The following is a 12,756-nucleotide window of genomic DNA, read 5'->3' on the forward strand; positions in this document are numbered from 1 at the left end:
AGCAGTTGGAGAGATCCTGCCTAGTGATGCTCTGAACACTGGATTTGCATTTGGCTGATTTAGCCAAGGTGATTATAAATTGATATTAATCTATTCTTCAAAGTAGAAAACTACTTAGATAGACTACTGTTGGAATAATGACAATGTCGATGCAGCTTTCTTCAACGGCCAACCCCGAGGCTGATTGACTTATTGGATTCATTAAGCTGCAAAGGAAAAATGGAATATTGTTCCTTTTTTCTTAAATGTTGATATGCTCCCCAATCGAGGGAGGTGGGGAATCTCTGGAATTGGGAGTAAATAAATTTGCTATGTAAATACTGCAAAAATCTAAATACATTCTAATGTTACATCTTTATTGATGATGGTTTTGATGTGTGGATAATATAAAATCAATTTCTGAACAATTAATAAAGCTAAACAGATTATAATTGAAAATATAATTCCTCCCTATTTGAAAATTAGGCAGAGTGTAAAATGGGCTGTCGATGCACTATCGTCCATTTTGCACTACCATCCAAGACCAATTTCACCCTCTATGTCTTAAGAAAAGAAGAAAATTAGTAAGAAAATAAGTTATATTTCCGAATCAAAATTTCATCTTAAATGTATGTAGTTAAAAACCATAGAATCACAGAAATTTGAAGGTGGAGTTTAAATGAATGACATCATATCAGTTTAAGGTCATTAAGGTCAGGTGATTTATTCCATTTTCAATCAGCAAAAATTCCAACTTTGGTTTAAAGATATAAATATGGATGTTGTGCTACTGTCACCATTCAAAGAAATCTACTGCAAGAAGAGTTCAGGTCCGTGCTCACTGGTTAAAGTCAGTATTTCACAATGAACTTCACAACAGGTAAAACTCTTTAAAACTGATTTAATATAGTTTCATTTATATTTAATTTTTTAAATGTTAAAAGCTATTTGTAACATTTAATTTATTTAACACACATTTCATGTGTCATTCCAGGAATCAGAGAACTCTGCTTTATTTTACTGTTCAGTGCAGTTTATTGCCATTCACTGTGCCGGCTGAAGCATTCGTGCCAAATAGCTGAACAACTGGAACCTGAGTCAAAACTCTTACAACTCTATGTGAGTATATTTTAAGTTGCCATCCTGCCCAAATATTTTTTTGGCAATTTTTTCTAATAATTTTCTATGAGACATATAGCCAGAGATATGAGGCCAACAAATTGTTGGTCTGTGGTTACTTTAACTTACATTTCTAATACACAGAAACTACAGACTGAATGTCCTTCTAACATTATTGTAGTATTCATTTACTTTTTGTAAAAGTTCATTGTTCCTTATTTCTGTTATCTTCAATTAAAACTGTTTAGCTTCTACCAGTAAAGCACATTAGATGTTACCATCAATGAGAATAGATATTGAATCCACTCACTGATATGCTACACGTATACAGATGCTACACCAACACATATCATGACTTAGGCATTTCAACGTACATTACCTTTGTTTACACTGTCTTGTTTGGGGCTAATATTCACAGTTAGAACATTTTAAGAAGTGTAAAGATTAACTACCACTTTTCAGTCTATTGCTTTGTGTCCCAAGTTTAATGTTACTTTTAAATAATTGATTGTGTTAAATTCTGCCAACTTATTTTAAGTGACCTATTCTTTACTCTGTTCTGTCCATTTTACATAGGTCGAGAAGCAAGGATTCACTTCCATAGATTTGGGTCTAAGGAACCAAACATTGACTGTTGAAGGTATTCCAAAATTAAATGATATGGCATCAATGGATAAAACTGAGCTTCTCTCCCAGTTCTACACAGCCTTCAAATGTTTTACATTGTACTTTTCCAAGATGCATGAAAACCAAAATACAAACAGTCTTCAAGATATGATGGCAGAACTCAAATTTCACGAATACCAGATGAGCACAATTACCAACGAGATCAGGAAAGCATTGGATATTTACACTTCCATTGCACCCCCAGTCTGCATCCCAAGTACACTAATAGAATCTAATTTTGAAAAGAAGAAATCCGGCTACAAAGTACTTGTGCTGTATGTGAAGTGGTTAGATGCATTGAAGAAATATTTTTGTAAGATGTAGATCTGAATATTTTGATTTTAAGATCAGGTTTTTAAACTTATTTTATATTTATTGATGCTCTCTTATGGAGTTGCTCAAAGTTGTAGGATTTGCTGTTTTATGAGCAGGAGCGATGTTCTGCGTATTATTCTGTTGCTGAAATGCAGCCATGTTTAAACTAGCCTGACTTTGTAAGGCTATGAAGTCTAATTGCATCTCATGAGGTCATTTGGAGACAAATTGCAGTTGATGAAGAAAATGTGTTACTTGGTAGCTGCTTATAAAACCAAACTCCAGGTCAGAAGACTCTGGCAAAAAAGGACTTTTTTTTAAAGATGCTATATGTTCATTGATAGTTTCTATCTGTACAGTTGTGATTTGTTGTTTTAAGTCAACCAAGTGTAAGTATGACATAGATATTGCATGTGTGACAGACACACTTGACATAAGGCTATTTTCACTCACTTATGACACACAAGCATTTTATATATATATTATGTGTATATATACACACTTTTTTTTACACACTTACATTTTTATCTATGTTTTATTCAAGCTGCTCCATGTCTGTCCTACAGGGGGTGGGGTCACATGAGGCAAATTATTCCATGTCCATTTTCCCCTCCATCTTCAGATTAGGCCTGTTGACCTAACCCAGAGCTGACAAAGTGCTGCACTGCAAAGCAAGGGAATGCATTTATTGTACCCCTGCTAGTCAATTTACTGGGCTCCAACAACATTTATTTAACATGCCCGTAATTTATATATTAAATTGGTTTGTAGATAAAAAGCCTATTGAAATCTTATTAAAATATATTTATTAAATATTTATTAATTATTACATATTTATTTGTTAGGACATGTTTCTCTAAATTATTTATATATATATATATATCACAACATCTCAATTGTCAGATTTTAATTTTACAAATTATCTTGTTGAATTCTATACTCTTAACAATTTCAAATATCAACACTTGTGGATATTATAAGTATACTCAGTTTTGAAGATTGAACCCAATTGTTTGTCATATTTTCAAACGATGTGGTCAAAATTTCAGCTTATGTTGATATTTCTGTCATACATTATCAGAAAAATTAAGTGATGTGCGGGGTTCTGCATTTAATTGCGATACATTGAAAATTCTGCCAACTATATCTGTTCTATTTATTAAAAAAATCTAATCTCAAAAGTATCTCATTTTGCACGGAAACATTTTCTTAATAGGAATCTAATACAACATTTTCAATATGACAAATATGGGTCCTATTTTACATTGTTTACATTGTTGCTAAATACCAACTGAAAAATAAATGAATTCTGTTTTAGACACTGGCTGATATGTGTAGCGTGATTTGCAGTTGGCAAACCCAATTCAGCAAATGGGACTATCATTTCTCTCATAACATTAAAACGTCCATACTAAATTCAAGAAATCACCACAGCCTAAATAATGGAAGACTACCTACTTGAGGTGGTTTTACACCTCCTTGTGTCAGTACCTTCAAGAGTCAGATTAGAACCAAATCCCTGAGTTGTACCGATGTTTTTACACTGATGCACATCGAAAAATGCTTCACGTTGATAACAGCAGCCTTAGACATGGAATTCAATTCTATGTTCCAGCACCATGGAATGGCTTTGTCCACCTGTGAAAGTGCCAGTTTAGTTATTTGAGACATTGGTGAGAAGCTCAATTAAAAAATACCTTGAAGGACTCTCACCAACATTGAGCCCTTCTCTTGCTCTCTTTCTCTCCCCAAGCTTGGTCTTTTTTCCCCCGTCTTCACAGTGTTCCCACACTGTGGGAATTGCTGCTTATCCCCTTGCTTGCAATAACCCCTATAGCTGTTTTTGTACTGGTGGTTTCTGTGCTCCAGTTTCCGGTAAAGATACACATACACGAAGCGATAAGTTTGTAAGTACCTGTAAATATGCAAGTTCAAAGCAAAGCTTTAGAATAAAAGTTCGCGTGTAATGGAACACTGAAATTTGATTAACCACAGATAAGCAGTTTCCTTTCTGTTGAGCCTTTTCTTGTTGTTGCACGGCACAGTTGAAAAATGGGGATTGCTTTTAGTTTTTAAAACTTACTAAATGAAATCCTTCCTTAATATTTTCATTTGTTTGATACAGTGCTTGGGTGTAATTTAAACAGTGCTTGGATCTAATGTTAACCTTATTTATCATTTAAATTCTTCAACCTTACTATTTCTATATTTGCGTTTGAAACTTCAAATCCTACTGATGTGAGACTACACTCAGCCTTATTTAAAATGTCCACATGCCATTGGTTTTATTTATTTACTTGGAAGCAAGTCACAAATAAGCAGTACTTACCTGGCCATTGAAATTGGGATGGCTGCCAGAGTACTTGCTCCTAGCAGTGAGTTACAGTGTGCATCCTGCAATTGGGGTACAAACCAACAACCCCCTTCCCCTGCAAGAAACAGATAGACAAAACATTTATTGTATATTTCACAATCAGAGTGAGTGATGCACAGGCTATGTCTAGAGCTGACAAAGCACCCATCCTCCTAGGCAAGCTACTCCTAAAACCTACCACAAAACCCTCCACAATTAATAAGAGCCCATAACCACCAGACGAGCAAGAAGCTCCTTGCATCACACTGCCCTCCTAATCTATCTGGGTTACAAATTCAGATTTACAAACTCAAATTCAGGTGATGGAACCCTACCTCAACATCAGCATAACTTCTCCAAATATCCTAGTCAGGTCACACCTACAGCCATGGAACCCTGAGGCTAGCATGGTGATATAAGAAGCACTGTGCACACGGTCCTCACAAATAAGATATTGGACATTCATAGGAGGCAGCTTTTTGCTGGGAGATGGAAAATGTTGTGACAAAAATCAAGTGTTAGATTATCTGGTGGATCCTTTATTGTTAGCCATTTCATTCCAACGTTAAGGTCAGTTATTGCTAGCAGCTTTCTGAAGGCTGAATACAATCAGGACATGCCTTTTCTAATCTCCACCATGCCTGTGTAACTCAAATTTCCTTTGTGTCAGTTCGCGTGAACGTTTTGGCTGCTGCTCCGGACCCAAGCCCATTACTCCTATCAACCTTATTTTTCTCTTGGCCCCTCTCTCATGCCTCCTCATGCCGTTGCTCAGTCTTGCCAATTTCATTTCCCCCCCTTTTGGGTACTTTGCACCCCCCCCCTCGACCCAACACTTCTACTCTGCCTTCCTATTCTCCTGCTGCTGTTGCAGGCTTGAATTCCCCTTAAATAATCCCACAGCTAGCCTCTGTGCCTCTCTTAGCATTCTCCGAAGGGCCTGTCGCTGTCTCCTTATAACAACATCAACAACCGCATTTATATCACATCTTTAACGTTGTATAACATCCCAATGCACTCCACAGGAGCAATTATCAAACAAAATTTGACACTGCGCCACATAAGGAGATATTAGGACAGGTGACCAAAAGCTTGGTCAAAGACGTAGGTTTTAAAGGAGCATCTTAAAGGAGGAGAGAGAGGTAAAGAGGTGGAGAGGTTTAGGTAGGGGATTACAGAGCTTGGGGCCTAGGCAGCTGAAGGCACGCCCGCCAATGGTCGAGCGATTAAAATCGGGGATGCACAAGAGGCAAGAATTGGAGGAGCGCAGAGATCTCGGAGGATTATAGGGCTGGAGGAGGTTACAGAGATAGGGAGGGGCAAGGCCATGGAAGAATTTGAAAACAAGGATGAGAATTTTAAAATCGAGGCATTGTTGGACCAGGAGCCAAAGTAGGCCAGTGAGCACAAGGGTGATGGGTGAACGGAACTTGGTGCGAGTTAGGATATGGGCAGCAGAGTTTTGGATGAGCTCAAGGTTGTGAAGGGTGGAAGATGGGAGTCTAGCCAGGAGACCATTGGAATAGTTAAGTCTAGAGGTAACAAAGGCATTGATGAGGGTTTCAGCAGCGTAGGTGTGGAGACGGTGATGTTATGGAGGTAGAAGTAGGTGTTGTTGGTGATTGAGCAATCCTATCCTCCCATCACTTTATCGTGGCGATTTTCCTATCCAGTGTGCCTGCTGCAGCCTAACCTCACTGTTCTCCTTCCCAACCCACCCACTCAACACTGCCCCCTTGGATTCTGCCCGTGGATCAATCACTGTCTGCATTTCCCTGCAGAATGTCTGATCCTGAGCGAAGTCTCCTACCCCATCTCTTCTCGATCAAAAAGACTGCCTACTTGCACCTTCAACACATCGCCCACCTCCGCACCTGCTTCGGCCCATCTGCTGCTAAAACTCTCACCCATGCCTTTACCACCTTCAGACTCGACTATTCCAATGCTCTTCTGGCAGACGTCCCATCCTCCAACCTCTGTAAACTTCAGCTCATCCAAAACTCTGCTGCCCGTATCCTATCCCACACCAAGTCTTGCTCACCCATCAACCTTGTCTTCGCTGACCTACGTTAGCTCCCGGTCCTACAGTGCTTCCAATTTAAAATTCTCATCCTCATATTTAAATCCCTTTATGGCCTTGACCCTCCCTATCTCTGTAAACTCCTCTAGCTCTCCAACACTCCCCCACCTCTGAACCGGTTGTTCCCTTGACTCTGGCCTCTTGTGCATCCCCCCTCCCTTCACCCCACCATTGGTGACCTAGCCTTCAATCACCTAGAGCCCATGCTCTGGAAATCCTCGACACACCCACCTCCCTCTCTTCATTTAAGTCCCCCCTTAAAACCCACCTCTTTGACCAAGCTTTTGATCAGCCTTCCTAATATCTCCTTCCATGGCTACACGTTCATTTTTTCCTTACACCTCTGTGAAGTGGCGTAGGACAATTCTTTGGTGCTACATAAATGCAAGTTGTTGAGGTTGTTGAATCATAGAAAATTTACAGCACAGAAGGAGGCCATCGTGTCCGCGCTGGCCAAAAATGAGCCACCCAGCCTAATTCCACTTTCCAGCACTTAGTCCGTAGCCTTGTAGGTTACAGCACTTCAGGTGCACATCCAGGTACTTTTTAAATGACTTGAGGGTTTCTGCCTCTACCACCCTTTCAGGCAGTGAGTTCCAGATCCCTACCACCCTCTGGGTAAAAAAAAGTTTTCCTCAGCTCCCCTCTAATCCTCTCTGCTAAGGGAAATTGGTCCTTCTTATCTACTCTATCTGGCCCCTCATAATTTTGTACACCTCAATTAAATCACCCCTCAGCCTCCTCTGTTCCAAAGTGAACAACCCCAGCCTATCCAATCTTTTCTCATAGCTAAAATTCTCCAGCCCTGGCAACATCCTCATAAATCTCCTCTGTACCCTCTATGGTGCAATTATATCTTTCCTGTAATGTGGTGACCAGAACTGTAAATAGTACTCAAGCTGTGGCCTAACCAGTGTTTTATACAATTCCAGCATAACCTCCCTGCTCTTATATTCTTATATTCTGTGCCTCAGTTAATAAAGGAAAGCATTTCAAATGCCTTCTTAACCACCTTATCTACCTGTCCTACTACCTTCAGGGATCTGTGGACATGCACTTCAAGGAACCTCACTTCCTCTACAACTTTCAGTATCCTTCCATTTATTGTGTACTCCCTTGCCTTGTTTGCCCTCCCCAAATGCATTACCTCACACTTCTATGGATTGAATTCCATTTGCCACTTTTCTGCCCACCTGACCAGTCCATTGCTATCTTCTGGCAGTCTACAGCTTTCCTCCTCACTATCTACCACATGGCCAATTTTTGTATCATCTGCAAACTTCTTAATCATGCCCCTACATTTAAGTCCAAACCACTAAATATATATCACAAAAAGCAAGGGACCTAGGACTGAGCCTTGCGGAACCCCACTGAATAGAATTTACGTTATAGTCAAGCCAACATTCACACCTCAGGGCCAAGCAGAGACTTGTGCAGCTCTGGAGCTGCTTGCTATGTATGATTGAATTGATCACCATTGGATGGGAACCTATCTAGCGGTAATTCAAAGCTTTGAGCACAGATCAATGAATCAAGGGAATCCATTTGATTCCAAATGCAAAAAGTGATCGACTTCATGGGGTAGTGGTTTATGTTGACCTCTATATCTGGGATGTAGGCATGTGTCAGGTCTGTGTTGGGGGACAGGGCTTTGTAATCCCTTTGATGGACCGCTTTGTGGCCAGGATCTTGTGAATCATAGAAAATTTACAGCACAGAAGGAGGCCATCGTGTCCGCGCTGGGCTCAGCTTAATAGTCAGTCTGAAGCCAGTAGGGAGAGTAAGCTAGGGCAGTCGCGCTGACGCAGCGTTTCACCACATATGAAGTGACCAACCATATTTCCCAAGATCGGGGACTGGAGAGTGACAAATGTGAAACCAGGAAATTATAGGCCAGTCAATCCTACTTCAGTTGTTGAGTACTTGTCAAGAATGTGGCCGCAGTGTGAAAAGAAACAGATGGATGGCGGATGGCAAAGGCTAGGAGTGAAACAAGGTTTCTGAGAATGAAAAGACGTGGTAAGCCAATTTCCACATGGGTCTGTGCTGTGGCCAGGATCGCCAGACCGTTATAGGACCTGCCCGATTTTCATTTGCAGTGAAATCAGTGCTACTCTTGCCATCAAGTCAGAAGGCTGTGGGTTCAAGCTCCACTCCAGGGCTCTAGAACTAAAGGAGTATTGCCTTGTCTAGAGGCATTGTCTTTTGGATGAAATGTTAAACTGAGGCCCCATCTATCTGTTCCAATGCTTCAGGTGGATGTGGAGGCTCTCCTGATGTCCCGGTCAACAAACCTCCCTTATTCATCTTATTTGCTATTTATGGGACAATGTGGTGTGAAAATGACTATCACATTTGCCTATTTAACAGTGGGTGCACTTGAAAAATAATTAATTGATTGTGAAGAGCTTTGAGAAATCCTGAGGATGTGATATGATACTCTATAAATGCAAGATTTTTTTTTGACTCAAAAGCAACGAACAAAGCTACGAGAAAATTTGTCGCATGATAACTAGCACAAAAACAACCAAATCATACAATTTTTTTGAGCAATCATTTAGTTACTCAACAAACCCACTCCATTTACACCTAAAAATACAATTTCTAACAAAATGTTTTAATAAAATTGTGCAAAAAAAATAAAATTACAAAACTAATGCTCCCACAGACAAATCTCCCGACTGAGTTAGATGTGTAAAATTATGAAGTTTCTGGTCATATGTCCGAACAATTTGACTACTGAATTGGTTCAAATTTTTGTCATGTTTATGTGTCTTATGAAATTAATCTATATATCTATTGGTTTATTTTTGAATAATCTTTAAAAATTCTAATATTAAGTTTCTTAAATCATACTGTAGGTTTTTTTGATTCTTTGGGATAAAAGAGAAAACATTCTTTTGCAGAATTAACATTTAATATTGTTACTTTTCATGTAAATATTTTTTGAAATGACATTATAAAAAAGCGCAAAATGAATATTACACCTCATCCAATGATCACTGTAATATTAAGCCATACAGACCTCAAGGACCCAGATTCAGTTCTGAGTAAGCTGATTTCAGCCAGGATGACAGTAGGGGTGAAACAATCGGCTGCAGCACCAGATATGGAAAAAATCAGCCAACTCCATTACCAGAGCTGATTGCTTTTCCTCACTGGAAAGTGTTCATGGATGTTGGGTGGGAAAAATACTAGCCCAAGCAATGATAACCCCGAAAAGCGTAGCCTCCTGATAGACACTGCCTAAGCTCATGAAGAATGGCCACCTGGGTCTAGTATTGGATGGCTGCCGGCTGTGGAACTATATCCCACATACATGGCGACAGTCAGTGTTTCTAAGCTGATAACGAGCCTTTCAATCAATGCGTCACCTCGCTAGCATTCCACAAGGAAAGCCAGCTTTTTTTCACTTGAGATTGGAGGATGTCAGTATCAAATCAATTAGACTGGATGGAGAGCAGAACTGGAGTAAGTCTGATCAACCTGGGATTTTCAATCTTTTCTTTGTGTGGGGGGTTGCCTTTGCAAAGTTTGATACACTCCCGAGAACTCCTCATCTTAACTTCCAAAAGACGGTGTCAGCTACCCAAATGAAAATACTGAAAATTACTTTGTTAGCATCTAACAATAGAAATAACATGCCTGCATGTGATCAAATATGAAAAATATTGAATCCTTATGCACCTACAGACCTCCCGGGGATTCAGTAGCCCCAGTTGGAAAATCTATGCTGTATCCCAGCAAAATCTTCAGAGCACAGGGAAATTTTTTAAAAATGGATATTTCACATCAAACATATGCAGCCTTATGCTTCAGGAGCACTTTCCAGTAATAGTGATCGATTCAAGATGTCAGAATCAGCCTCCTGCCTTATTCCCAAACTCTGTACATAACCGCAGATGCACTAGACCAATTTCTAGTGAACAGATTTAATCCTTTAGTTCCCTATGTCCACTTTAGATTGGTTTGCAAGATCTTGAAAACCCTCAATGGTTGCCACCTCACTAAACCACAGATTTGTCTGGTCTGTTTCCTTCTGTAAAAATGTACATTTTGTTGCCACCAACAGCCCTAAAGTACTAATCTTACAATCTGCCCTAGTACCTACAAAACACGTCATAATGGTATTAAATCTTTGAGGTTTCCTGGAGAAACAATCACCTCACACTTAAGCTACTGACTTTAATTCATATCAAAACAGATACATAACATCCCCTTAGTTTTCATTTCCCTCACAATACTCATATGGTGAGCATTTCATTCCTATTCCATCAACAACTTGCATTCATGCCCTTAACGTAGTAAAACGTCCCAAGGCACTTCACAAGAGCAATTATCAAACAAAATTTGACACCAAGCTACATAAGGAGATATCAGAACAGGTGACCAAAAGCTTAGTCAAAGACATAGGTTTTAAGGAACATCTTGAAAGGAGAAGAGAGAGGTAAAGAAGTGGAGACGTTTAGGTAGGGGATTGCAGAGCTTAGGGCCTAGGCAGCTGAAGGTACGGCCGCCAACGGTGGAGCGATTAAAATCAGGGATGCGCAAGAGGCACGATTTGAAGGAGCGCAGAGATCTCAGAGATTTGTAGGGTTGGAGGAGGTTACAGAGATAGGGAGGGGTGAGGCCTTGGAGGGATTTGAAAACAAGGATAAGAATTTTAAAATCGAGTTGTCGTCGGACCGGGAGCCAATGTAGGTCAGCAAGCACAGGGGTGATGGGTGAACGGGACTTGGTGCGAGTTAGGATACGGGCAGCAGAGTTTTGGATGAGCTCAAGTTTGTGGAGGGTGGAAGATGGGAGGCCGGCTAGGAGAGCATTGGAATAGTCAAGTCTAGAGGTAACAAAGGCATGGATGAGGGTTTCAGCAGCAGATGAGCTGAGGCAGGGGCGGAGTCGGGCGATGTTACGGAGGTGGAAGTAGGCAGTCTTGGTGATGGAGCGGATACGTGGTCGGAAGCTCATTGCAGGATGCCAAGGTTGCGAACTCTTTAGGCAGTGGCCACGGAGAGGGATGGAGTCAATGGCTAGGGAACGGAGTTTGTGGCGGGGACCGAAGGCAATGGCTTCGGTCTTCCCAATATTCAGCTGGTGGAAATTTTTGCTCCTCCAGTACTGGATGTCAGACAAGCAGTATAACAAATCAGAAACAGTGGAGGGATCGAGGAAGCTGGTGGTGAGGTAGAGCTGGGTGTCGTCAGCATACATGTGGAACTTGATGTTGTGTTTTCAGATGATGTCGCCAAGGGGCAGCATGTAGATGAGAAATAGGAGGGGACCAAGGATAGACTCCTGGGGGACTCCAGAGGTAATGGTGCTGGAGCGGAAAGACAAGCCTTTGCAGGTGATTCGCTGGCTACGACGGGATAGATAAGAATAGAACCAGGCGAGCGCAGTCCCACCCAGCTGGACTTGGAGTGATACACTATATTCACATTCTCTAGCTGGAAGAGAATCTGGCATGTATCACAGGAAACCCCTTAGAAGGTGCACATTGACTTTACTCTCAGAAAAAAGGCCCATGTTATCAGAGAGGTGCTAGAAATATTAGTTTACATAATATAGGTCAGTACAGGAAAAGACTGCAGCCCATCAGGTCAGTCCCACAAAATAATACCGCTCAATTGCCCGCTCCCTAAGATATCTCCAAATTTCCCTTACATAGTTCAATCAAAACTGTGCACCTTCCATATTTTAAGCCTGAGCTCATATTCCTGAATTTTAGATTTTGTGACAACTGCATGCTTTTTATTGGAGTTCAATGTATCTGTTCCCTTAAGAATTTTGAATACTTAATATTTTCCCTAAGCCATCTCTTCTCCAGAGTAAACAATCCCATGCTCTTCAATTACTTCTCATGGCTCAGATGCCTTAAGTTATCAGTTTGAAAGAAAGATTTAAAAGGGTGTAGGAAAAAAGCAAATGAATGAAACTAAGTAGATAGCTTGTTCAGAAAGCCAGCACAGGTCCAATGGGTTGAATGGCCTCCTTACATGCTGTAATATTTGGCGATTTTATGTTGTGACTAGCCTGGTGTCTGAGGGAGAGGCCAGATTGTTCAATTCAAATGCAAGCATCTTGTGGGTTTTATTTGTTTGATTGGAAGTTCTTTTGAGTTTAAGAGACACATTTAAATTCCAGCATCTGCATCATATTTAAATTTTGATCATCCCAGTCATTTTTGAAAATAATTTCTCAGCTTGTCTTAGATAATCCATTTGAAGCCATCAGAGAGAGATAG

General features: G+C 40.4%; 1 long non-coding RNA gene across 1 annotated transcript in view; it reads right to left on the minus strand.

Moving 5' to 3' along the window:
• Window positions 1-677: 677 nt before the first annotated feature.
• LOC137342118 (uncharacterized) overlaps window positions 678-12,756 on the minus strand; it is a 29,032-nt gene continuing 16,953 nt past the window's right edge. Inside the window, exons 2-4 of the long non-coding RNA XR_010967207.1 lie at window positions 4,409-4,508; window positions 3,777-3,994; window positions 678-2,743 (exon numbers count right to left, since the gene is read on the minus strand). This is a non-coding gene — a long non-coding RNA (uncharacterized lncRNA). The remainder of the gene's footprint in view (window positions 2,744-3,776; window positions 3,995-4,408; window positions 4,509-12,756) is intronic.

The sequence above is a fragment of the Heptranchias perlo genome, chromosome 25 (assembly GCF_035084215.1).
Source record: "Heptranchias perlo isolate sHepPer1 chromosome 25, sHepPer1.hap1, whole genome shotgun sequence".
Taxonomy (NCBI): Eukaryota; Metazoa; Chordata; class Chondrichthyes; order Hexanchiformes; family Hexanchidae; genus Heptranchias; species Heptranchias perlo.